Source organism: Cervus elaphus, chromosome 18 (assembly GCF_910594005.1).
Source record: "Cervus elaphus chromosome 18, mCerEla1.1, whole genome shotgun sequence".
Lineage (NCBI taxonomy): Eukaryota > Metazoa > Chordata > Mammalia > Artiodactyla > Cervidae > Cervus > Cervus elaphus.
The window spans coordinates 78366534-78391175 of NC_057832.1; the positions used below are offsets into that span (position 1 = coordinate 78366534).

At 39.4% G+C, this 24642-nt stretch overlaps 1 protein-coding gene across 3 annotated transcripts in view; it reads left to right on the forward strand.

The window, feature by feature from the left end:
* Positions 1–24642, forward strand: part of OSBPL3 (oxysterol binding protein like 3) — a 196348-nt gene that overhangs the window by 49979 nt on the left and 121727 nt on the right. For 2 of the 3 annotated variants that reach the window (XM_043872172.1, XM_043872175.1), the window contains exon 2: positions 17672–17722. The exons of the other annotated variant lie outside the window; for it this stretch is intronic. The gene's annotated coding sequence lies outside the window, so the exon portion shown is untranslated. The remainder of the gene's footprint in view (positions 1–17671; positions 17723–24642) is intronic. 3 annotated transcript variants of the gene reach the window in all.

Genomic DNA, 24642 nt, shown 5'->3' on the forward strand with positions numbered 1-24642 from the left:
TCTTGCAGTTAAGTATGGCCAAATGACTGAAATCTGGCCAGTGAGTGTTATTTAGGAGTATTGTGTGTGCATTCCAGGGAAGGCATACCTCCCTTAGGGCCGTTTTAGGCCATGTCTCTTTTCTTTTCCACTCTTCAAATCAGAATGATGACTAGAGTTTCAGAAATCACTTTAGATCCTGCAGTGATGAAGATGGAATCTAGAACAGAAAGATGCTGGTTCTTTATAACCATAGAGCTGCCATATCAACTTTGGAGTGCTTTCTGTATTTTTTTTATTTTTTGTTTATTTATTTTTGCTTTCTGTATTTTTACATGGCAAGTTAGTTCTTCTTTATTTAGGCCACCATTTGTGTGTGTTGGGGGTAGTAATATTTCTCTATTTTTGTTGCTTAAGTAGTTTTTGACAATTCGTAAGAGGTATCTCTATTCTTGTTACCTAAGCAGCACACCCCCTTTCTCCCTCAACGTAATTCTTAGATTATAGCTATAAAGTAGGAAGCTAGGTCCTGGAAATAATATAAAACCTGGACAAGATGACCCATTCTACACTCATAGATTTGTCCCCAGTAAACAGTTTGGCTATACCAGCTGTAAGCAGGGACATGTTGGATGGAAATTCAACATATTTTGTTGATGGGTATATCATTTGGAACAACCACTAGTTGTTTGAATAGTTTGGCAAGAAGTAGTTAGGTTTAGGATGTTCAAACCTTATAACTTCACCAACCAGCAGTTCTATTTCCAGATATGTAAAAGTCTCCTACCCGTGTACTGGGAGGTTTGTATGCCCTGTTCACCACCCTGTTGTTTGTTAGAGCAAACATTTGGAAGCAAAGGCAACTGCCTGGTGGTCCAGTGGTTAGGACTCCAGGCTTTCACTGCCGAGGGTGCGGGTTTGATACCTGGTCAGGGAACCAAGATCTAGCAAGCTGCGTGGCATAGCCAAAAAACAGAAAAGAAAAAAAGTGAAAGCGACCTCAATGTCTGAACAAGATGTGGATGAATAAGTGTGTTCAATCAACTAAATCCTATACAGTAGTTAAAATGAAAGAACTAGAAATACATGTGTCATTATGCGTACATCTCAAGAATAGTGTTGAACAAAAATATAAAGTTGTGGGTTATATAAAGCATGATGCCGTTTATATAGTTTGAAAAAATAGAAGTAAAAATTAGTAGCAGTATAGCTGTTGCTTTCCCTATTCAGGGTCTCAGTGTTTTTACCTGGTATATACTGTTAAGAGCTCAATAATTTATCTTCCTTTTTCATTCTCTTCCATTCCAGCTCATTTTCAATACTGCCACCAATCTAATCCTCCGTTGAAAATACCTTGGATTTTCTACTGTGTATTGGATAATGCAGTCCAATCTTTTAGCATGGTGTTCAGGATAGTTTCTAGAATCATCTGCCTTCACTTCTTCCCTGTCCTGTATTTACTTGTTCTCCAGCAGGTTCTCAAGTTTCCTGTGCTTGCAGGCAGTCTCTGTGAGTGACTCTCAACTCTTGCCCTTTTTCACTTGGCAGAAGCTCAAATATAGGTTTTCAAGGTCCAGATCCAGGGTCATTCTTTGTCCAGAATCCTTCTATCTTCCCTCTCCTAGACAGGATTGGTTACTGACTCCTCTGTCTGCTCCCAGGACTCTGTGCACCAGTGGTATAAGCACGTGGCTTGGTGTATTGCAGTTTTGACCTTGTTTAGAGCAGGATCATTGTCTTGTGCATCTTGACTCTAAAATCCTTTTGCATAATTTCAGCACAAAGTCTGTGGTCATTAAAAGCTGTATTCAAAGATTTTTTTTTGTTGTTGTTATTTGTGAGAGGAAAAGTTTGCCTTGAATACAGTTTGTATTCATGTCTCAGCTTCTTTTGAAAAATTTACAAATATTCTAACACACTGAGCTTTAGGGGGAAGGGCTTTTCAAGTTCATCTTTACAAGAACCATTAAGATGAATGATGCTGTATTTGAGGGGAGTGATAGAAAGGATTATACGGGAGGATTTTAAGGCTTACTTTTAAGCCAGGAAAAACCTAGGAATGAATTAGGTGGTGATTAAAAAAAATTCTTCCTTGAGAATATATATACATACTGTTTTTGGGGGGAGGCGTTCTTTTCCCCTGAGTTGTTAAAGTGATTCTTACTCACTACAAAATAAACATCAGAAAAGTGAAATAGAATCTTTAGAGGAATATTAAATTTTGGTGATTTTGTATTTTTTTTCTAGGCACAGAGACATAAAATTATACAAAAACAGGATCATCCTATAAATACTGTTTTGTAACTTTTTTTAAACCTCACTATCTTGAATGTGTATCCATATCAACCAACTGAGCTTCATTATCATTCTTTTTAAATTCAGGCATAACTTATTTCTAAGTTGTATAAATCTATGTGCACAGCATAACCACCACCCAGAGCAAGGTATAGAGTGGTTTTAGTTCTGTGGAAAGTTTTTTTTTTAGTTCCTTTGTGATGATGTAGCAATTCTGCATCTTGATTGTGGTTACATGAATTATATACATGTGATAAAATTTTATGGAACAATACATAATACACATACATGCACACATGTACACAAAATGAGTGCATGTAAAGACTGATGAAATTCCAATAAACTCTGTAGTCTAGTTAACTGTGTTGTGCCAATGTTAATTTCTTGTTTTTGACTATAGTTATATATATAACATGTTACCATTGGTAGGAGCTAGGTAAAGTTTACACTGACCACTATTTTGGCAACTTCTTGTGATTCGGTAATTTTTTTTTTAATTAAAAGTTTCCTTTACAACTATTTTGTTATTTTAATGGATGTCTTATAGATTATTGTATGAATATGCAGTAACTTATTTTACCAATTCTCTATCCAGAGCTTTTACTAGTACAATTTTGTGATGAGCAACCTTGTACATATTTTTCAAAAATATTTTGCATATTGTCTTAAAGAGTCACTATAGGGTTCTTGTAAGTCATTTTCCAATGAGTATATACAGTTTTCATGATCATACCTTATATAAAATGAGGCAAAACTGTCCAGGGGGGATAGTTAAGTTTCCTAAGTAGGTATTCCAGCAGAATTGTGATTTCTGGCTTTTCCATCTGCGTATTGCCAAGGATCAGGGATATTGAGCTCTGTTCTAAGGAACAGAAGATGTAAATGAAAGTGGTGCCTCATTCATACACAGGTCAGTACATTGTTTCTCAAGCGTGGGATATTTTTAGAAAAGATTCATTCAGAGGTAAGCTGAATGGCAGACTCAGTTTTGCCTGTTTATTTCAGGATAAAGCCATATGAGTAGTTAGGCTAAATTTTCCTGCATTGTTCATTCTGACTTTGAGAAGACCAGTATGAACACAGACTTCTTAAAATCATAATGTACTTCCTGTTACTCCTCAGTGGTTGAGGGCAGACATAGGTATGTTTTTGGCAAAGCTCATATTAAAGGAGGATTGTTTCTCTTTTTGGCCTGACAGGTACCATATACTCTTAAAGTTGATGAAAGTATTTTTTTTTCTTGTTGCTGTTTTTTGACAACAGTTTTCATTTCACTTGTATTTTATTGGGGCTTCCTGGTGGCTCAGATTGTAAAGAATCTGCCTGCAATGCAGGAGACCTGGATTCAGTCCCTGAATCAGGAAGATCTCCTGGAGAATGGAATGGCTATCCACTCCAGTATTCTTGCTTGGAGAATTCCATGGACAGAGGAGCTGGGTGGACTATAGTCCATGGGATTGTGAAGAGTTGGACATTGTCTTTGATCCAGGGAACTCAGTTATTTTGTCATTAGAGCTTCTAACTCAGACATGTGAGAAGAATATAATGTAATATATAATAATGTTATATATAATATATAACATTATTCCTTCTCATATCCAACAAAGAAGACTTATACTTGTCAATAAGATTGGTGATGAGCATATTGTGTTTATTTGTGTAATATTTGAATAAAAATTTGTTGAGGTAATTGATATTGGTACTTTTCCAATGAGGCCTGCATTGAAATGTTTAGATTTAACTTTTTATACATGAAAACTTCTTTCACATGACCTTATTTTCTGTTACTTTCACATGTTTACTTTTTATTCCAGCTGAGAAAAATTAACTTTCTCTCATTCTCCATTTGGAGCAATCACACACATGTTCTGCATTTTCTCATCAGCTCCATCACATTCTAACCCTTCCTTCTTTTAAACTGCTTTTCTCATTATATCCAGGGAGTTATTTATAGACTAAACCAATGTAATGCCAACAAACCTTAGAATTTATTCTTTCACCTTTTCTATTTATGCCATTTGTAACTCATATATATCTTTATAGATATCTTTGGTTGAAATTCCAAATTTTGATAGCAAAAGCAGATAGTTATTAACTTTATGAATTACCCATCTGTCTCTTTTCTCTTCTCATAATTATATAAACATTGACCTCAGATAAAAACTGGGAGTATTTGCAAATACTTGCCTAAACTGGAATTTAAAATAAATGAATTATGGAAAAGAAAATTTTCTTTTTTTGCATTATATCCTTAAATTTTTGATCAATTATTAGTTGTTGCTTGGGAACAAAAGTATAATCAGAAATATTAATGACGTAAGTGTTCTGTATTGTGGGGTAATCCTAGTTTGGGTTTTCAGACTGGCCTATGCCTATCAATGTCTTTACAGTTTTCTGGGTGTTTTTTTTCTCCTTTATGTGTTCTGCTTCTTTGAAACTATTCATAAACTTCAGATACTGTTTTGCCCATGAAAACTTTCAGTAAATTTCAGGAGTAAATTAGAGTCCATCAACAGAATGTTCTAAAGGGCTGTGTCGCATGGTTGCTTTTTATGTTCACGGGTTTGTTGCTGCTGAACTCTGGGTCAGTGTTGATAAATTGTCGAGCTGAATTGCCTCACATCTGACTCCCTTTTTAGGAGTTTGCAGGTAGTACTAGTGAACTTGCCCTCCTTGAACATGTGGAATGAATGACCTCCTTATTCTCCATTTTAACCTTGAGCTGTGAAACCCCCTCTCAGCTGGGCCCGGTTCTGCAAGCGGCTGTCTGCCTGGCCTGTTATTACTCCATGAATCATTGCTGGCCTTATTAAGCTATTTTGGGCAGCAGCCTCTCCATTCTCCTCCCGTGAACTGTGAAGACTGGAGTTGCTGCAGCAGCAGAGTCCCAGTGTGGAATCGGAATGTGAAGGCAGGAAGGGTCGCTGGTTTGTAATACAGGGGTCTACCTCACAGAGCAGTAGTGTCTGTTCATTGAGGCCGCTTGGTGTCTTGAAATTTTTCTTTTGTTTTAAAAAGTAGACCCAGAAAGTGTATTCTTGAATCGCTAGCAATTAAAATGTTTGTAAGGCAGTTTGACCTCCCCACCCCCACCCCCTTTTTCTTTCATTTTCACTATGACAAATGACATAACTTCTTTCAGGTTGAAATAGGGAAAGTGTGGCCAGTGTCACAGGCTGATATAAGGATGAAGATAAGACATGTAAGGCCTAACAGCAAACTGACCACTATCTAGTACTAGTCAGTAGAGGAAGGCCTCTGGCCTGTGTTAAGGAGACATTATAATTATGTAACCTGAATGTTTCATTTTAAAGATCAGTCACTTAGACTCAAGGAGGTTGTGCTTACCTGATGGCATATCACTGTATATTGAAGAGCATGGGTGAGAACTCAGCTTTTCTAACTCCTGGTCCACTGTGTTTCCATCATACCACATAACTTCCCCATATGTTATTGGTTGAGGGCCATGTTTGGACAATGCTCAGCCTTGTTGATGGAGCTATTTATCTCTCATCAGAAAATACTTCTTCCATATGAGGCTGTTTCATACTTCTCATTTCCTAACCCCTTAACAACAACAACAACAAGATAGGCAGACAATGTATTGGTTTCCTACTGTTGCTATAACAAATAAGTTTAGTGGCTTAAAAAAATACAAATATATTCCCTTACGGTTCTGAATGTCAGAAGTGTAAAATCAAGGTACCGGCAGGACTACACTTTTCCTGGAGGCTCGTGTAGAACAAGAGTCTTTGCTTCTTTGCTTTCTCTACCTTCTAGAGTCTGCCTGCATTCCTTGCCTCGAGGTCCCACATCATATCTCATTACATAGTATCCACTAACTCTGATCTGCTGCTTCCCTCTTATAAGAACCCTATGAGTACATTGATCCTGCATGTATAATCCTGGATGATCCATCCCCAGGGCTTAATTAAACGAAAGTGAAAGAGTCATTCAGTCCTGTCCAACTCTTCGCAACCCTGTGTACTGTAGCCCACCAGGCTTTTTTGTCCATGGAATTTTCCAGGCAAGAATACTGGAGTGGATAACCATTCCCTTCTTCCTGTGGTCTCCCCGATCCAGGGATTGAATTGGGGTCTCCTGCCTTGCATGTGGATTCTTTACCATCTGAGCTACCAGGGAAGCCCTTTAACTTAATGATATCTCTACAGAGCCCTTTTTTGCCATAAGGTAACATTCACTGGTTACAGAGATTAGGGTATGGCTATTTGGGGGCCATTGATCGATCTACCATAGACAGTTACCTGCTTACAACCCAGAATTTCCAAATTGTCCTTCTTTTTCACCTCTAGTTCTGAATGTTTCCAGATTAAATCCCATTTATCAGTTTGCTCACATACCTTTTTGCTAGCCATTTTCTCTCCTCCCTCTGTGCTCCATAAGGAATTTCTCCTTTTAGACTAGACCTGTTCTAGAAATGAGAGGCATTGACACCACCCACTCAGATGACTGCTCATCCTTCTCGGCAGTGGTGGGGAATGGATTTCTGGGAGCATTTCCAGAGCTCACTCTGTACCTCTGAACATGTGTTTCCTGTGAGAATGTTAGATAACTTTTGGAATTTAAAGAAGTCATTTTCATATTCTACCGTGTATGTGTTTGGGATTTGGATTAGGAGAGATTTGCTTCCTCTGTTTGGATATAGGTCATGTTTGAATTATTGTAGGTGGCAGTCTCGTTGGCGAGTCTATTTAAAATCTGGGGTGGTCCTTCTAAATCTAGGGTCCCTAAACCCTAAAGGCTCCATGGAAGGCCTTCATGGAGCCAGACCTCTGGGACTGTGCAAGGTTGTATGATTGTTTTCCTGGAAAGACTGGACCATACCTCTTATTAGATTTTTAAAGAAGTTAGTGACCCAGGAAAGGTTAATGACCAATTGAATTGATGGTGAGTGGTTTCTTTCCCATTTCCCTAACAGGTAAAAGGCCCTTGGAAGTACACTGCATGTACTTTTTCATATGTAATGTGATCGCTTTTTTTAGCTGGTATTCAACTTTCTCCATTCCTATGGAAATAGACCTCCCATGAAGGTTTATTCTGTGTCTGCAGGCATATTCTGAGACATTTTTGGAACAGGACATGGGAAACCTTTGTTAAGTGTAATCTGTATCTTGGATAGGCAATATATAATTTGTTTGTTTAGACAGGAAGTGAAGATAAATAAAAGTTGTCCTCCCCACCCCCACACCCCTCTGAACACCAGATGTTTTACTTGCATTTTTTTCCAGCACATATTTCTTTGGAGCTGAAAACTAATTTCCTTTAATGTCTTGTCATGCATTTCCCTCTTATCTTTGATCACCATTTACCCTTTCTTCTGACTCCTTAAGTTTCCTCATAAAGAATGTATAATATTTTGCTGCCTTTATCATTAACTTTACCTTTACCTTTATCCTTACTTTGCCTTATGAAAACCCAAAGGATGAGGACTGACTTGGAATTTGCTGAGTTTTCATACATTGCTAGATAGGTGAGGCTTAATGATAGTAAAGGAATGTTGTGTATGTGTAAGCCAAAAAGCAAATGAACCCAATTATTTCCTGTTTGATTCAGTTCATATTATTTAAAGCTTAGTGAGCAAATCAAATGACCAAAGGTGATTATTTATGCTTTCTGAATTGTAAAGGCTTTTAAAAACAGGTACAATTTGGAATTAAGCTTAGATGACTGCAAAAGGGAATTCATTAAGGTTCACTGACTTGGCAGAGCAGTTTCGAAGCACCAGGCAGAAGAGGGAGATTAATTTTCCATTCAATAAAATCTCCTTTCTTGATGAGTTTATCTTCCTTTTTTGTTGTTGTTTGTAAATGTGTGGTGTTTGGGAAAATTACCCCTTTGGCAATAAGTAGGATATATACAAAATCTCTTTGAGAACTTTGGACATTATGCAAAATAATGCTTAACTACTATGAAAGAATACATTGCTTTTGACAAAACTCACTTATGTTCATTTTTGTTTAAAACAAGAATGTAAGTCTCATTTGGCCTCATTTAACCATTTTATAGATAGAAAAAAATTGATATTGGGATAGATGGTCTTTATAGCATTATGTAACTATTTAGTGACAAAGTTGGTGATAAAACTCAGGAGTCCAGAAACGGACTCAGTGATCTCTTCTTATATTATACTGCCTGTGTTCTATAGAAAGAGGAAAAGGCTGAAAGTTGAAGGACATAGATTTCATGCCTTGTAAATGAAACCACAATGAGGTGTACCTGCACACCCACCAGCACAGCTGAAACTCACCATGTGTTGGCTTGGATGTGGAGCAGCTGGAGCTGTCGGGCGTGGCTGGTGGGATGGCTGGTGGGAGTGTGAACAGGCTGGTGGGATGGCTGGGGGGAGTGTGAACAGGCTGGTAGGAGTGTGAACTCCGTAAGGAGAGCATTAAAGGTGCTTCCCTTTGGCCTAACAGTTCTGTTCCCGTGCATTTACCCAAGAAAGGTCTATATATAACTGTTCACAGCAGCTTTGTTATAACCATTAAAAGCTGGAAACAGCTCATATGTTCATCAACTGGTAGAGAGACAAATTGTGGTATATTTATTTACTTATTCCATGGAATACTACTCAGTAATGAAAAGGAAGGAACCATTGATATAAGCAACATGGTGACTGGAACTCAGAAACATTGTTGAGAGAAAGAAGCAGAAACAAAAAGATATTCTGCATGATTCCATTTATATGGAGTCCTGAAACAGACAAGAGTAGTCCTAGTGATAGAAATCAGGGGTGGGGGTGCGGGAGTTGACTGCAAAAGGGCATGAAGGTACTTTCTGGGTGAGGGAAATGTTCTATATGTTGCTGGAAGCGGTGGCTCTGTTGGCATACACATGTCCAAGCTCATCATAGTGTATACTTAAAGGGGGGCATTTTATTGTATGAAATTATACCTCAATAAACTGATTTTTTTAAAGAGACAGGATCATGAGATATTGAGATACTGAACAACAAAGCACAGATGGTGTAAAGCGTAAAATATTTTTACCATGCCATTGAATTTTCTCTGGTCCATTATCTCTCTCAAAATTGTAGTCCTTCTGTTACTGTCCCCTTGCCATTTGTCTGAGAACGAATATAACTACAAGCCAACATCCCATTGTGGAAAAAACTGAACAGCCCGCCCATGCACATTTCCACAAGCAAGTTTCTTCTGTGCTTGAGAATATTTTGCCAACTTAAGCAGCAATCATGGGAATCATTTAGAGCTTCCATTATTAATTCTTTTTTACTTACCAAAAATTTACAAGCACAACTATATATGCAAATAAAATACCATCCGGAGACATGCCAAGTGTTTTTCTGTTCTCTAGGAGGAAGTTTAGAGGACTTGTAGACTGAGTAGGTTGAATTTATAGCTATATTTTCTGCTTAAAAAATCTAAAAATAAGAACGTTGGCATCAAAGTTGGTGTTCTGAGTCATATTTTAAACCCTGTAAGCTCGTGGCTTTGCAAAATGCTATTCAGAAAACTCTAAACTGCATATCCAATATATCTTCATCTTGCCAACTCCTCCGCCAGCTTCTTTCAGTGATTTCTTTCAGCAATGTCTAAGACTAGAATTGTAGTCATGTGGGTCCCCTTGAAATGAGTTCTAGGTATAAGATGAGAGCAGCCTTGCTTCTAACTGAATCAAAGATTCCCAAGAGCTTTCTCTTTAGTGTATTTGAGGATTATTCAGTAACCCAAGGCACACAATAGAGAATCAAAGTGAGTAGAAATTAGTGATTATATTCATTCTGTTGCTCAACTAAAACACAAATGTCGCCATATTTTCTGTGACTGTACCTATTGTATGATAGGTAATTTGCGAGGCTGCAGGGTATAAAGATGAAAAAGAATAGTATCTTCCCTCTAGGAACTTACAATTCAGTAAGGAGACAGACATGCAAACAAAACTTTTCATTTTCAAAATACAATTCCTAGAATAAAGTATGTGCAAGGGCAGCCTGGTGTGCGTTAGTCTTGGAATGTTAAGTCCACTTAGCCGAATGTGTCATTTAAAGCCAGGGTTTTCTTATTGATTTTTCTATCTAAATGATTTATCTATTAACGTAGTGGAGTGTTAAAGTCTCCTACTGTACTTATTACTGTCTCTTTTCCCCTTTAGGTCTATTAATATTTGCTTTATATATTTAGGTCCTCCCATGCTGGGTACATAAAGATTTACAAATATCATATGGTATCCTCTTGTTGGATTGACCCCTGTATCGTTCCATAATGATTTTCTTTGTCTCTTATGACAGCCTTTGTCTTAAAGTCTGTTTTGTCTGAGTATCGCTACCCCAGCTTTCTTTTGGTTTGTATTTGCAGGGTATATCTTTTTCCATCCCTTCACTTTCAGTCTGTGTGTGTCCATGCATCTGAACTGAGAGTCTTGTAGGCAGAGTAATGATAGGTCTTGTTTTTTTTAATTAGATAATTTATTCTATTTGCATTCAAAATGTTTATTGATAGGTATGTGCTTATTGTCATTTTGTTAGTTGTTTCTTGGCTGCTCTGTAATTCCTTTTTCCCCCCTCTCTTCCTTTGTGGTTTGATGATTTTCTGTAGTAGTATGCCGAGCTGCCTTTGTCTTTCGTGTATCTGAGAATGTTAGGGAGGAGTGGATGGAAAGCGTCATTGGAGCCACAGCCAGGATGACTATTCTGCCATGTGTGCATTGGGGGCGGAGGTGAGGGATGCTCAGGGAGTGTGTGGCGAACTACAAGTGGATTGGTGTTGCTGGAAGGTGAAATGTGAGGTGGATTGTGGTGGGAATCAAGGCTCGTGTGTAGCATGGAAGACTTGAGGCTTCCTCTTGTTAAGTCAGTAGTTTTCAATCCTGTGACTTTTTGTCATCTGGAAGGTTTTTTAAAAGGGTTAGTACCTAGATCCCAGGACTGTTGAATTACCATCTTTAGGAAGAGAATGTGAGTGTGCCTTTTTCTTTAAAATGCCCATGGATGGGAGTACCCTGGTGGCCTAGTGGTTAGGATTCCAGGCCTTTATTGCTGTGGTCCAGGTTCCATCCCTGGTCAGGGAACTGAGATCCCCCAAGCCGCATGGCCAAAAATGAAATAAAATGTCCGTGGATGATTCTGATTTGCAGCCAGATCATCTATTATTTGTAGGTAATGAGTGACCACTGAAAAAATTTGAACAGGGGCATGGCATGACCTGTCTTGTTCAAACCACAGACTGGAGACCTTTTTATGAACTGGTGTCCATCTTGTAAACACCGCTTCTCTAGCTGCAAATAGGTCACTATCATTTCCCTCAATTCAGAACAGCTAGGAGTAATTGTTCTGGATATGGAGAAATAACCAGTTCTCGTTGGCACTGCATACCAAGTCCTGTTGCAAGAGGGCCCCCAGTCGTGTCTGCCTCTTCATCACACCAGTGCAAAACTGACGGCTGCTAAGGTTTCACTCCTGAGCTATTTAAGGATCATTTTAATGAAACAGAATAAGCTTTTTATCTAACTCCAGGGGTGCCATCCTATCTTAGAAGTGATCCATGGAAACCGAAACAGTTATTCTGTTCAATCTTTCCTCTTCACAGAGATGGGTCCAATATTGGCTGTGAAGTTGGACTTGTCTACCCTGCAAGCTCTCTTACCATGGTAAAGTGTAAAGGAGGAAGCCTGACTTAAATAGCATTTATAGAAACCCACCTCTCTTCCCACTTCTCTCCTCCTGGATATAACCCAGGATGCTTTTGGCTGCAAACAGTGATAGAGAAAGTCAGTGAAACCTTCTCATCAGAAGGGGGACCTTGAATGTGTTGGTAGCTCTGAGAAGCTGGAGATTGCTCTTATGCCAGGGCTGGGGGGGGTGGAATTTAACTTAGAAGGAAAGCCATCCTTGTAGAACTCATTTGAGACACCCAGTACCTTCTCCTTTTGGCAGCCCTGCCTACTGGCCACTAGAAGGAAGGAAGTTTTTGTTATGAATTGAGAGGCCCAGCCAAGAGAGGAATGGAAACTGTCTTGGGTTTTAGAATATTTGGACTGGAATTGGACTATTTCTTTTATTCTTGAAAAGGCGTCTGGACTCATATTACTATAGGTGGGCATCCTTCCTAGTGTTTCAAGGCCCAGACAGCAAATAACAAAGTCAGGTAGATATACTGACCTCATCTTCTCCACCTACATGTGCTTCTAGGGTTTACGCTGAAAGAGGAAATTGAGGGGAGGTCAGTTTTTTATGGTAGCTGTAGCTCAGTGAAAATGAACATTTCTATTTCAGTTGTTGGTTCCTGTGTTCATTTATAAAGAATGTAAAACACCATACTCTGTGTTCATGCCATTTAGTAATCTTTAATAATGTTTTTTGAACGTTCATTATATATATGGGTTCCCTGTGCTCTTACACGGTACGAAGACATATATAAAAATGGTAAATTTTTATGCCTCTTTCCTTGTCCCCTTTGCATATACATATGAAAGTGAAAGTGTTAGTTGTTCAGTTGTGTCCGACTCTTTGTGACCCCATGGACTGTAGCCCGCCAGGCTCTTCTGTCCATGGAATTCTCCAGTTAAGAATACCAGAGTGGGTTGCCATTCCGTTCTCCAGGGGATCTTCCTGACCCAGGAATCAAACTCGTGTCTCCTAGATTCTCTACTGTCTGAGTCACCATGCATAGAAAAGAGAATAGAGAAAGAGGACAGTGATAGCAGTTTTAGATAGCTGATTGTGTCATTCCTAAAGAAAGAAAATAGCCAACCAACCTGAGACAGGACACATCTGATTCCCAGGCAGATCCATGAGTAGCACAGCCATGGGTCTAAATATTCCAAGAGAAAAGCAGTATTGTTGGACATGGAACAGCCTTCTGATATCATCAGGTTGGTGAGCACTCAGTCTTCAGGACAACTGATCAAGCTGGAGATCATTGACATCGATTGTCAAAAATATTTCAAAGTGGAATTGACTGCCTCAGAAAGTCATACATTACCCAGGAGAATATCCACACCAGTTAAACCCAGCCTGACACAAGGTAGGCAGGAACTGAGGAAATGTTAGGAAGTAAATGCCGGCGTGACAATATCAGCAAGAAGCTTACCTGGGTAACCTTGGTTCTCCAAATTGGTAATTCTGTGCAGAAATCCACACTGGATTGCACAGTTAACAGGAAAGTTACAACTCAAGAAAAACAAGTACAAAAGTGTAAGAGGTAGACTCTTGCTGCTCCCTCTATTTTAAGTGATTAAATATATCATCTTAAATGTGTTCTCATTATAAAAATGTTGAAATTACAAAAAATTAGTAAGAAAAAGAGGTGAAAACCACCTTTGATTTGCCCTCCAAAGGTAGCCCCTATTAATTCTTTGAGCATTTCCTGTGATTTTCATTTTCAATATGCATTTTACATAGTTTTATGTACTTTTATATTTCGTGTTTTTCTTTTTAAAAAATTCTTTATATTTTTCTTGGTTACGCTGGATCTTTGTTGTTGTGGCAAGCAGGGGCTGCTATTCATTATGGTGCGTGGGCTTCTCATGGTGGCGGCTTCTCTTGTTGTGGAGCATGGGCTCTCAGCACATGAGCTTCAGTAGTTGTGGCACATGGGCTTACTTGCTCTATGACATGTGGGATCTTCCTGAACCAGGGATCGAACCCATATCCCCTGCATTGGCAGGCAGATTCTTATCCACTGTACCACCAGGGAATTCCTAGTATATTTCTTTAAACATGAATAATTTACATGTTATAATTCTTCACAAATATCTTTAGAAGCAGTACTCTTCATTATATAAAATAATATATTCCAATCTAATTTGCTTAACTTTCCCTCTACTGTTTGGCATTAAGGTTGTATCCACTTTTTACCTATTACAAATGTTGATTCAAAGGGTAAAACTATTTTATAGCATTGTCATAACAACCACTAAATAGGTTTCTCATACACTTTTATTTATTTATACTGCTATCAGCAATATGCATCATAATTTGCCAATCCTTCCTCTCACTGGGTATTGATGTTCAAAATTACTTTCCTACTCTCTGGAGTATAGTATCTGAAACTGATCAGGTAAGGGGGGGTTTTATTGGACTGATGCAGGGGTTGCTCACAACCCCTGGGCTGGAAGCTGGAAGCACAGGTAGAGCTTGGCAGGGCCTCAGAAACAGCCCAGATCCTCCCATTCTTTTTTCTGGTCCTAAAACTTTCACTCAACCCTACCCCCCTCCCACTTCTGTACTGACCCTCAGATAAGCAAACTTTGAATTCAGAATTAACCGTGTGGTTTTCTGCGAGGAGGATGATCCATCACTTTCACCCAAGAAGCTCTGGGTCACTGAGAGTGTGGGGAGTTGGATGGAGAAATGGAAATGCTTGACCTGAAATTCTGAAGCAGGACTGGGGAATGAGGCGCACACAGCAGGGTTGACAGCAAGGCTGTGAATCAGAACCAGGTGGTGAGGCTGGAATGAGGTCAGCTGAGGATGGGGGCTGAGCCAGCAGCTCAGGGTACATCTGAGGAGGCCTGGAGAGGGACACGGGGCTGGCAGGAGGGGCTGGCAGGGTGTCCTGAGTTACTGCATACTCCCAACTCTCCTTTGGGGTTTACTGTAATGATGAATCATACAGTACATTCTGTTTCTTTGATTGTTTAATGAGTGATATGTGTTTGTGAAACCACATTCCAAAGGCACCAGGATATCGACTGAAAAGTTAATTTCCCTCCCACCCCAGTCACTCAGCCACACAATTCCTTGGGTGAGGAAACTGAGGCACAAACAGGCAGATTGCTCAAGATCACTATCACAGTGTATGTAAGTTATTCTGAGGTATTTTTTAAAACAAGTTACATTCCCAGTACTAATGATATTAAAGGAACAGAGATCCCACATATGTCTTTGAGGTGCTCGCTATGTACAGCCTCTGTCCTGGGGGTTGGAGACAAGGGTGATGAAAAACATAATTTATATTGACCACAAGAGACATTGAGAAGTTGCTGAAAATCACGACTTTTCATGTATCTACCCTATAAAATATATTTCTTTAAAAAATCCATCTATTTGACCTTCTTGGTGGCTCATTTCCTTGGTGGCTCAGACACTAAAGATCTGCCTGCAGTGCAGGAGACCTAGGTTTGATCCCTGGGTTGGGAAGATCCCCTGGAGAAGGGAATGACTATCCACTCCAGTATTCTTGCCTGAAGTATTCCATGGACAGAGGAGCCTGGTGGGCTACAGTCCATGAGGTTGCAAAGGGTCGGACATGACTGAGCAACTCACACACATGAATGTTGTATTTCAACAAAAAATCTTTTAAGTTCTGTAATGAGAACTCTTATTTGCCTTCACTTCTGGATAAGCAGACATTTACTGAAATGGAAATTTCTGGAGAGCAGCAAAAATCCACAGGCCCTTACAAGCCATAGAAATCCCCTGTGAAGGATTCACGTTTGTGTGGGATTGGGGTGGGCCTCCCACTGTGGCCCAGGGCCTGTTTGTTCACCAGTTTAGGATATCTGGGGAAGGACCGGACCAGAGAGTACACACCCTATTTCTCCATGCTGCAGCTGGGGTGCTACCACTATTGAACTACATTCTGGAGTTGAACTTGGAAGACGTTTTACCCCTCTAAGAAGCCCTATCAACTCTCTGCTTCATATGCATTGTATTGGTCTCCCTGGTCTCAGGGGTATGTGACCACACACTAATAGATTTCTATGAGAAAATGTGTTTAGAGTTTCAAACAGCTGATTTATAATTACCTTTGGGGGATATCACCTCTCAAAAGTTGGAATTATCTACCCTTGTTCTGTTTACCTTGCTCTTTTGACTGTAGACAATGAATTTTAGGCTTTTCATTCGCTTGGGTGGTTCTTTTGGCTTGTGATGGGTTGGTCTGTGTGAATATGTGAGTACATGTGCATATCTGTTTTAACCCACATGGTGGTATTTCTGAGAATTAGAGACGTCATAACTTTTTTAAAAAAAATGTGGGCCTGAGTCATTGCTAAATGTAAGGCAGGCGTATAGATCAAAGATCAACCAACTGCTTTGGAGCTTGAAGATCATTCTAACGTCATATCCAGATTTGGCTTTTAGTCAGTCTGTAAGGGTTTTAATTAGACCCCTGATTGCTTGTAAACAGGGCTTCAGTGACCTAAGCCAGTACTGCCTACCATGATAGAAGAAAGCCTTTGAGATCTTAGAAGACCCATGTTTCATTTCTGGATATGATTGTCAAAAACCTCTCAAATGATCTATTTGTGAGTTCTCAGATGCCTAATGTGGCTGCCAGGATTGACAAGTCTTGACCTAATTTATATTGGTGTTTCCACATGTTGAAGTTGATTTTAACCTATGACTTTTGCTATTCATTCTTTCCATGAGATCACTAGAGTATGTGGGGCTTCCCTGGTGGCTCAGTAGTAAAGAATCCACCTGCAATGAAGGAGATGAGGGTTCGACCCCTGGGTGAGGAAGATTCCCTGGAGAATGAAATGACAACCCACTCCAGTATTCTTGCCTGGGAAATCCCATGGACAGAGGAGCTTGAGGGGGTACGGTCCCTGGGGTCGAAAAAGAGTCGGACATGACTTAACCACTAAACAACTAGAACATGTGGATTCAGAAGGCTTTATAGAGACTGATCTGAAGTTATAGATTTACATCTTGATATTTTGTTCATTTGTTTTCCGAGTATGGTATTTTAAATTACTCATAGTGAAGTTCTCAAAACTTTCTTATTGGAGTTTATTCGTCTTTCAGCACACAGCATAGTTCTTTCTTTTTTGAATCTTAGGGTTCCAGTGTTACGTATCAGATTCAGCAAAAGTAGGTTCACCTCAGTGCCAATGGTTTTTGAGGGAGAAGATGGATAGCTGCATATTTGATTCTGTTTGATTCAAAGATTATTTTTAGGAGGGCAAGATTGTTTTTATTAATATATTATGCAATGCCACAAAATTCACCCTTTTAGACAATATAAGTTTATCATATTAAGTGAAGTAAGCCAGACAAAGACAAATATCATATGATGCCACTTAAATGTGGAATCTAGAGTATATAAAAGAGATGTATTTTTTAGTATACTCACAAAATTATGCAACCATCACAACCCATCTTATTCTAGAATATTTCCATTACACCCAAAGGAAATCCCAAGCCCTGGCAAACACTAGTCTACTTATTGTCTTCATAGATTTGCTTATTCTGGGCATTACATGTAAATGGAGTCATATATGGCCTTTTTTTTATTTGAGTTCCTTCATTTACCATAATGTTTTCAAGGTTCACCCACAATGTAGCATGACTCAGTGTTTCTTTCCTTTTTGTGGCTGAATAATATTTCATGCTATGGTATCTTAGTCTAAGCAGCTATGATTAATTACCATTGATTGGATGGCTTAAACAACAAACATTAATTTCTTACAGTTCTAGAGACTGGAAAGTCCAAGGACTGGGTACCTGCAAATCTGCTGTCTGGTGAGAGATCACTTCCTTGTTTGTAGATGGCTATCTTCTTGTTGTGTCCTCTATGGCTGAGAGTGGAGACAGGAAACAAGCCTCAGGTCACCAATCCCATTCACGAGGGCTCCACCCTCATGACTTAGTTACCTCCCCGTGGCCCCATCTCCAGATACCATCACATTGGGGATTAGGCTTCACTATGTGAGTTTTGGGACTATACAGTCTATCAGTTCATACATAGCATATAGATATTTTACTTTTTATTTATCCATTTATCAGTTAAGAAACATTAGTGTTTTTCTAATTTTTAACTATTATGAATTATGCTGCTATGAATATTCTTGTGCAAGTTTTTGTGTGGATGTACATCTTCAAGTTTCTTGGGTATATACCGAAGAGTGATACTGCTGCCTCATATGGGATCTAAGTTTTGAGGAACTGTCGACTGTTTTTCAAAGTATACATTGCCACCAGACTCTGAGTTCCAGTTTCTCAACATCCTTTCTAACTCTTGTTATTGTCTGCCTTTTTGTTTGCTTCTTTATTGTTATTATTATGATGACCATCCTAGGGACTATGAGGGGCTTCCTAGGTGGCGCTAGTGGTAAAGAATCCAGCTGCCAGTGCAGAAGATATAAGAGACTTGGGTTTGATCCCTGGGCCCAGAAGATCCCCTGGAGGAGGGCACAACAACTCACTTCAGTACTCTTGCCTAGAGAATCCCATGGACAGAGGAGCCAGGCGGGCTACAGTCCATGGGGTTGCAAAGAATTGGATACGACTGAAGAGACCTAGAATTAGAACAAGGGAGTATGAAGAGATTTTTTTTTTTTTGGTAGTTTTAATTTGCATCTCTTTCAGGGTTAATGATGTTAAGCATCTTTTGCTTATTGACCATTTGGGTATCTTCCTTTGAGAAATATCTTTTCACGCTCTTTGCCCACTTAAAATATTGAGTTATTTTTTCATTGTTGAGTTGTAAGAATTATTTCTATATTGTAAATAATAGGCCCATATCAACTATATGATTGCAAGCATTTTCTCCCATTCTTGGTCTGTCTTTTTATTTTCTTGATTTTATCCTTTGAATAAAAGTTTTAATTTTAAAGTCCAACTTTTTTTTTTCTTTTTTGCTTTAGATGTCATATCTAAGAGACCATGATCTAACCCAAGGTCAGGAAAATTTACTCCTGTGTTTTCTTTCAAAGGTTTTATAGTCTTAACTCTTACATTTAGGACTTTGGTCCATTTTGAGTGAATTTTTGTATGTAGTACGAAGCATGGGTCCAACTTCATCCTTTTGCATGTGAATTTCTCCTTTTCCCAGCACCATTTGTTGAAAAGACTATTTTTTCCCTATTGAATTGTCTTGGTACCTTTGTCAAAATGAATTGACCATAAATGTGAGAGTTTTAAGTTCTGCATTCTCAATTCTATTCCATTTATCTGTATGTTTACTTAACACTTGTTACATAAATGCTAAGCATGGATTCCGTTTTTTGTGTACTTGGGTAGATTTAGTGCACATTGCTTGGAGATACGTGTTAAGGCAGTCCTGCACAACAGTTGCATGAGAATTTGATTTCTGAGATAGTTTCCCCAAGATTTTTTTGAGCACTTTGTCCAGTTAACTGAGAATGTCACTCCCTGGAGTGGTACTTCTCTCTTCCAAATGATGTTGAACTTCCTATTCAGATGTTTTCTCTTGAGGGTAATTTCAGACTGAAATGGGAAGGATGGAGTCTAAGTAGTAAACTATGGAAAGCAAGGCGGAAGGGGTGTGGGGAAGCTTGGTTTGGGGAGAGAGATGTGATAATGAGAGACCCAGGGAGGGCTTTTAGGGAAGATTGGGTCAAGTAGGGAAGCAAGAGCCCAGTGTCGGAACATTGCTTGTGGTTTTTTTGTGATGGTCATGGTTTCTCATATTTCTCTAGGCCTCTCAAGTCTAGACATGAAACTAAGCAAAGGTATCCAAGTGTTAGTATTGGCTGTTACAAGCCTGATTCATAAACCAGAAATGGTTCCTGTGCCTGTTAGGCTGTTATCTCCATGACAGATAAACCAGCTTTTAAAGGTAAGAGTTCATTCACCATTTCACAGGATGATTGAGCTTTAAAGTTGGTCGTTAGGCTGAAGGAATGTTGAAGTATTACCTCAAAGAGGAGTTTCTGAGGTCAGAAAGATTTGGAATGGGTTTTTGAACATAGTTAACAGATTTGCTTTTGCTGTTGTTTGCTTGTTTTAAGTGCAGTATCTCTCAGAAACCCTTAATGTGCCAATATGTCTTCAAGAGGGAATATAGGAGCAGTGTTTACCAAGGTGACTGGTCTGTGGGAACTCATTTTATCCCCCTACAGACAGCCCTATGAAAGTGTTATTTGGCAGAGCATATTTTGAATAATTATGATCCAGGATATCACCTTTATTTTTCAGTTGTGAAATTTGATTTCTCAGTCTTTTTGAGCTGCTATTTCTAGAATGGGTCATCTCTACTGGTATATTACATAGAAACTATGTCATCTCACTTGTCAAAAAAGTGAGAGCTTAAATTAGAAGTTATAATCAAACTCCTGAAACATTGCATATATGTAGTTAACTTATAAAATACCCTACCTTCCAGGATCTGATTTTTTTTTTTTTAACATGTTACTTGTTCGTGTGCCCAGTCGCTCAGCCATGTTAACTCTTTGTGACCCCATGGATTATAGACCGCCAGGCTCCTCTGTCCATGGGATTTTCAAGGAAAGAATACTGGAGTGGGTTGCCATTTCCTTACTTGTTTAGGTTGGTCTATGTGGTGCCTAATAATCCATGATCTGTTGAACAGGTAAAATTTGATTTCTGCAGCTTTTGCTCTGATATACCTTTTGAAAGATAGAGGACAGAAAGAGGTAGGGGAACAGGGACCCACACCAAGCAAGACCACTGACTTTTGCCATGGAATAAACAAAAACATGAACAACTACCTAGTTCTGAGTTGTCAGATAAGCTTGTCATACCTGGAATGGATTCTTAGAGTTGTGTGGTAGAACGGACTGTGTGCAGTTACGTATATGGATGTAGCTATGCTATATTCTAATGGTTCTTCCATCTCCCCTCCCTCAACCCAAACACCCACCTTCCTTCTTCTTCCAGGTCATCTAAATGTGTGTGCATATGTGTGCTCAGTCATGTCTGACTCTTTGCGACCCATGGACTGTAGCCCACCAGGCTCCTCTGTCCATGGAATTCTCCAGGCAAGAATACTGGAGCAGGTTCCCACTTCTTACTCCAGGGGATCTTCCCAACCCAGGGATCAAACCTGCTTTGTGTCTCCTGCATTGGCAGGTGGATTCTTCACCACTAGCATCACCTGGGAAGCCAGGTCATCTAATAGGGTTTGTTTATTTGACTTTCCTTTAAAGAGAAGGAGGGTTTCTTTTAACCAGAGGGAGGGTGGCAGGAGAAAGAGGGGGAGAGTGTGAGAGAGAGAGTGTGTGAGAATGAGAATAATAGAGAGAAAGACAGGAAGAGAGAAGTGGGAGGGACACATAAATAGATACCTAGTATTGAAGATGTCTGTGGTATAGATAACTTCACTTCCAGTAAATCCAGATTGTGTGTATTGGTGTGCCATCCCTGATGTGTCACAACAGCACAGAAGAGATTCCCAGTGTCAATAGTTTGCATTGACACCTCTAGTTAAAAGACCCAAGCCCTGCGATTTTTACTTATCTGCATTTTCCCACATTCTTGGGAGGCCTGCCCTTTTCCTGATGACTATGGGAGGTGTGACATAGGACAGTTCTCTCAGGCTGAAGCATGTTTCTCCAGAAGCTGAGGCACAACCAGAGAATGAAGAGGGCTAGTGAGCATATTGAGTCAGAGTCTGAGATTGGGGGTGTTGGGGAAATAAGAGAAGCACAGGTCAGGCAACCATTTTAGGAAATGAACCATTCAGTTCAGTCTCTCAGTTGTGTCCAGCTTTTTGCGACCCTATGGACTGCAGCACGCCAGGCTTCCTATACATCACCAGCTCCCGGAGCTTTCTCAAACTCATGTCCATCAAGTTGGTGATGCCATCCAGCCATCTCATCCTCTGTCGTCCCGTTCTCCTCCCGCCTTCAATCTTTCCCAGCATCAGGGTCTTTTCAAATGAGTCAGTTCTTCACATCAGGCGGCCAAAGTATTGGAGTTTCAGCATCAGCATCAGTCCTTCTAATGAATATTCAGGACTGATCTCCTTTAGGATGGACTGGTTGGATCTCCTTGCGGTCCAAGGGACTCTCAAGAGTCTTTTCCAACACCACAGTTCAAAAGCATCAATTCTTTGGCACTCAGCTTTCTTTATAGTCCAACTCTCACATCCATACATGACTACTAGAAAAGCCATAGCTTTGACTAGAAGGACTTCTGTTGGCAAATAATGTCTCTGCTTTTTAATATGCTGTCTAGGTTGGTCATAGCTTTTCTTCCAAGGAGCAAGTGTCTTTTAATTTCATGGCTGCAATCACCATCTGCAGTGATTTTGGAGCCCCCCAAAATAAAGTCTGTCATTGTTTCCATTATTTCCCCTTTTATTTGCCATGAAACGATGGGACCAGATGCCATGATCTTAGTTTTCCGAGTGTTGAGTTTTAAGCTAACTTTTTCACTCTCCTCTTTCACTTTCATCAAGGCTCTTTAGTTCTTCACTTTTTGCCATAAGGGTGGTGTTACCTGCATATCTGAGGTTATTGATATTTCTCCTGGCAATCTTGATTCCAGCTTGTGCTTCATCCAGCTTGGCATTTGGCATGATGTACTCTGCATATAAGTTAAATAAGGAGGGTGACAGTATACAGCCTTGACATACTCCTTTCCCTATTTGGAACCAGTCTGTTTTTCCATGTCCAGTTCTAACTATTGCTTCTTGACCTGCATACATATTTCTCAGGATGCAGGTCAGGTGGTCTGGTATCAAGTCAGGAAAGTAATTGCTGTTTTATATTTACTTCAGTTACATGTGTTTCTTATTTTTAAAAAGCAAGCAAAACAAAACAAAAAAAGCTCAAAGGAAAAGTTAAAATATTACCCCAAAATCTCAACCAGAAACTAACCAAGTGTTAGCATTAATTTCAGGCTTGGCTGGTGTGTAAAGTGAGAGAGATGTATAGAGGGAGGATAAATGATGGGCAGAAATAATTGTATAAGACTGAGCTCAAGTTAAACACGGTTTTAAAAGTAAATTATTCTATTTTACTTCAATTTAACAAAAGGCAAAGAAATAACCAGGCTGCTGAAGAGTAATTTTTTATCCCAAGAGGATCAGTTCCCGTAGTCAGAAGAGAGATATCTGTCTGGGAGTGAGAATGGGTTGGGTGAGCTAAAACAATGTATATAAAAAACAATCCAATTCTTTGGCCCAGCAACTCTCCCCTGATATCAAATGTTTGTCATCTGTTTTATTTTCATTTTGTTAGAATTTATTTTTTGTAATGTAGGGTTTCCTGGTGGCTCAGTGGTAAAAAAAAAAAAAAGATCTGCCTGCAAATGCAGGAGCTGTGGGTTTGATCCCTGCTCCAGGAAGATCCCCTGGAGAAGGAAATGGCAACTCATTCCAGTATTCTTGCCTGGAGAACCCCATGGACAGAGAAGTCTGGTGGGCTATGTCCATGATGTCACAAAAGAGTGGGACATGACTTAGCGACTGAACAACAACAAATACTTTTAACGCTTCATGGCTCTACCTCCCCTATCTGTTCCCCCACTTATTTAATCCAATCAGTATACTAGTAACCATTGCTCTTTGTTCCCCATGGTTTTATCGTTCTTGATAATTTTATGTTTGGTGGGGTTCATCATCGTTGAGTTTATTTTGGAAAAGGCTTTTTGAAGCCCTATTTCCTAAGTTGTTTTATCTTTGGGAATTGTTCCATATTGCCTTTATTTTTGAAAGACAACTTTTCTATTGCTAAATTTTCACCTACAGAGGCTATACTCATTGTCTTGAGAATCCCATGGACAGAGAACCTTGGCTGGACTACAGTCCATAGGCTTGCAAAGAGTCAGACACACCTGAAGTAGACTTAGCACACATGAGTGATTTATGAGAATGCCTGTTTTAATGGGGAACTTTTAAGAATATCTGTTTGCCTGAAATGGTAGACCTATATTGGGCAATAAGTTTGAGTTGGTAATTGAATATTAATTTATGGGAACTTTTGAATGTTGGGAAATTAGCTGTTTTCTTAGTGAACTTCTCATTTCCTCGCTAAAGAAACAGTTTTCCCCCAGGCCAAAAGATTACTACTGGGCAGCTCTGTGGAGCTGTTCCTAGGACTGCAAAACTGTGTGGAATCCCCTTAAAAGTAAAAGGCAACAACAACAAAAAAAGTAAAAGGCTTCTCCCCTCACTCCCCACTCTCTGTGAAAAGGTACTTTGCTGGCCTGGGATGGAGGGTTTTTTTCTTTTTCCATCTGAAGATAGTAGACAATGGTAAATATCAGATGCCAAACAAACTGGCATCTGATAAGTGTTTGAACTGATAATTCTTTTTTCTTCTGTTTTGAAACATGATCCTTTGCCTCGTGTCATAGACTCTTTTCTTTAAACTGAACTGCCGTTTTAAGCCCTTCCTAAAAGACACATGAACTTCACACATCTTTTTTTAACACTCCTAATGATTTTCCATGGAACCTGTGTGAGTTGAAGGAACTAATCTCGGTACTGACACAGTTTGAAGTACCTGGAAGTTGCAGCTGGGCTTATTACTTAAAAATCCCTGCTGACCTCATGTAGAAAACTAATAGCCTCTTTCATTCTTTAATTCATTGCCTCCAAACAATGGAAGGAGTGGGGAAGAAAATTTCCCAGATGACTTAATACATTTAAAAAGTGTTGGGCACCAGGCTTGTGATGACTCAGCTGTCTACCAGCTGTTGATTTTTTCAGAGTTGGTTGGAGTGGGAACACA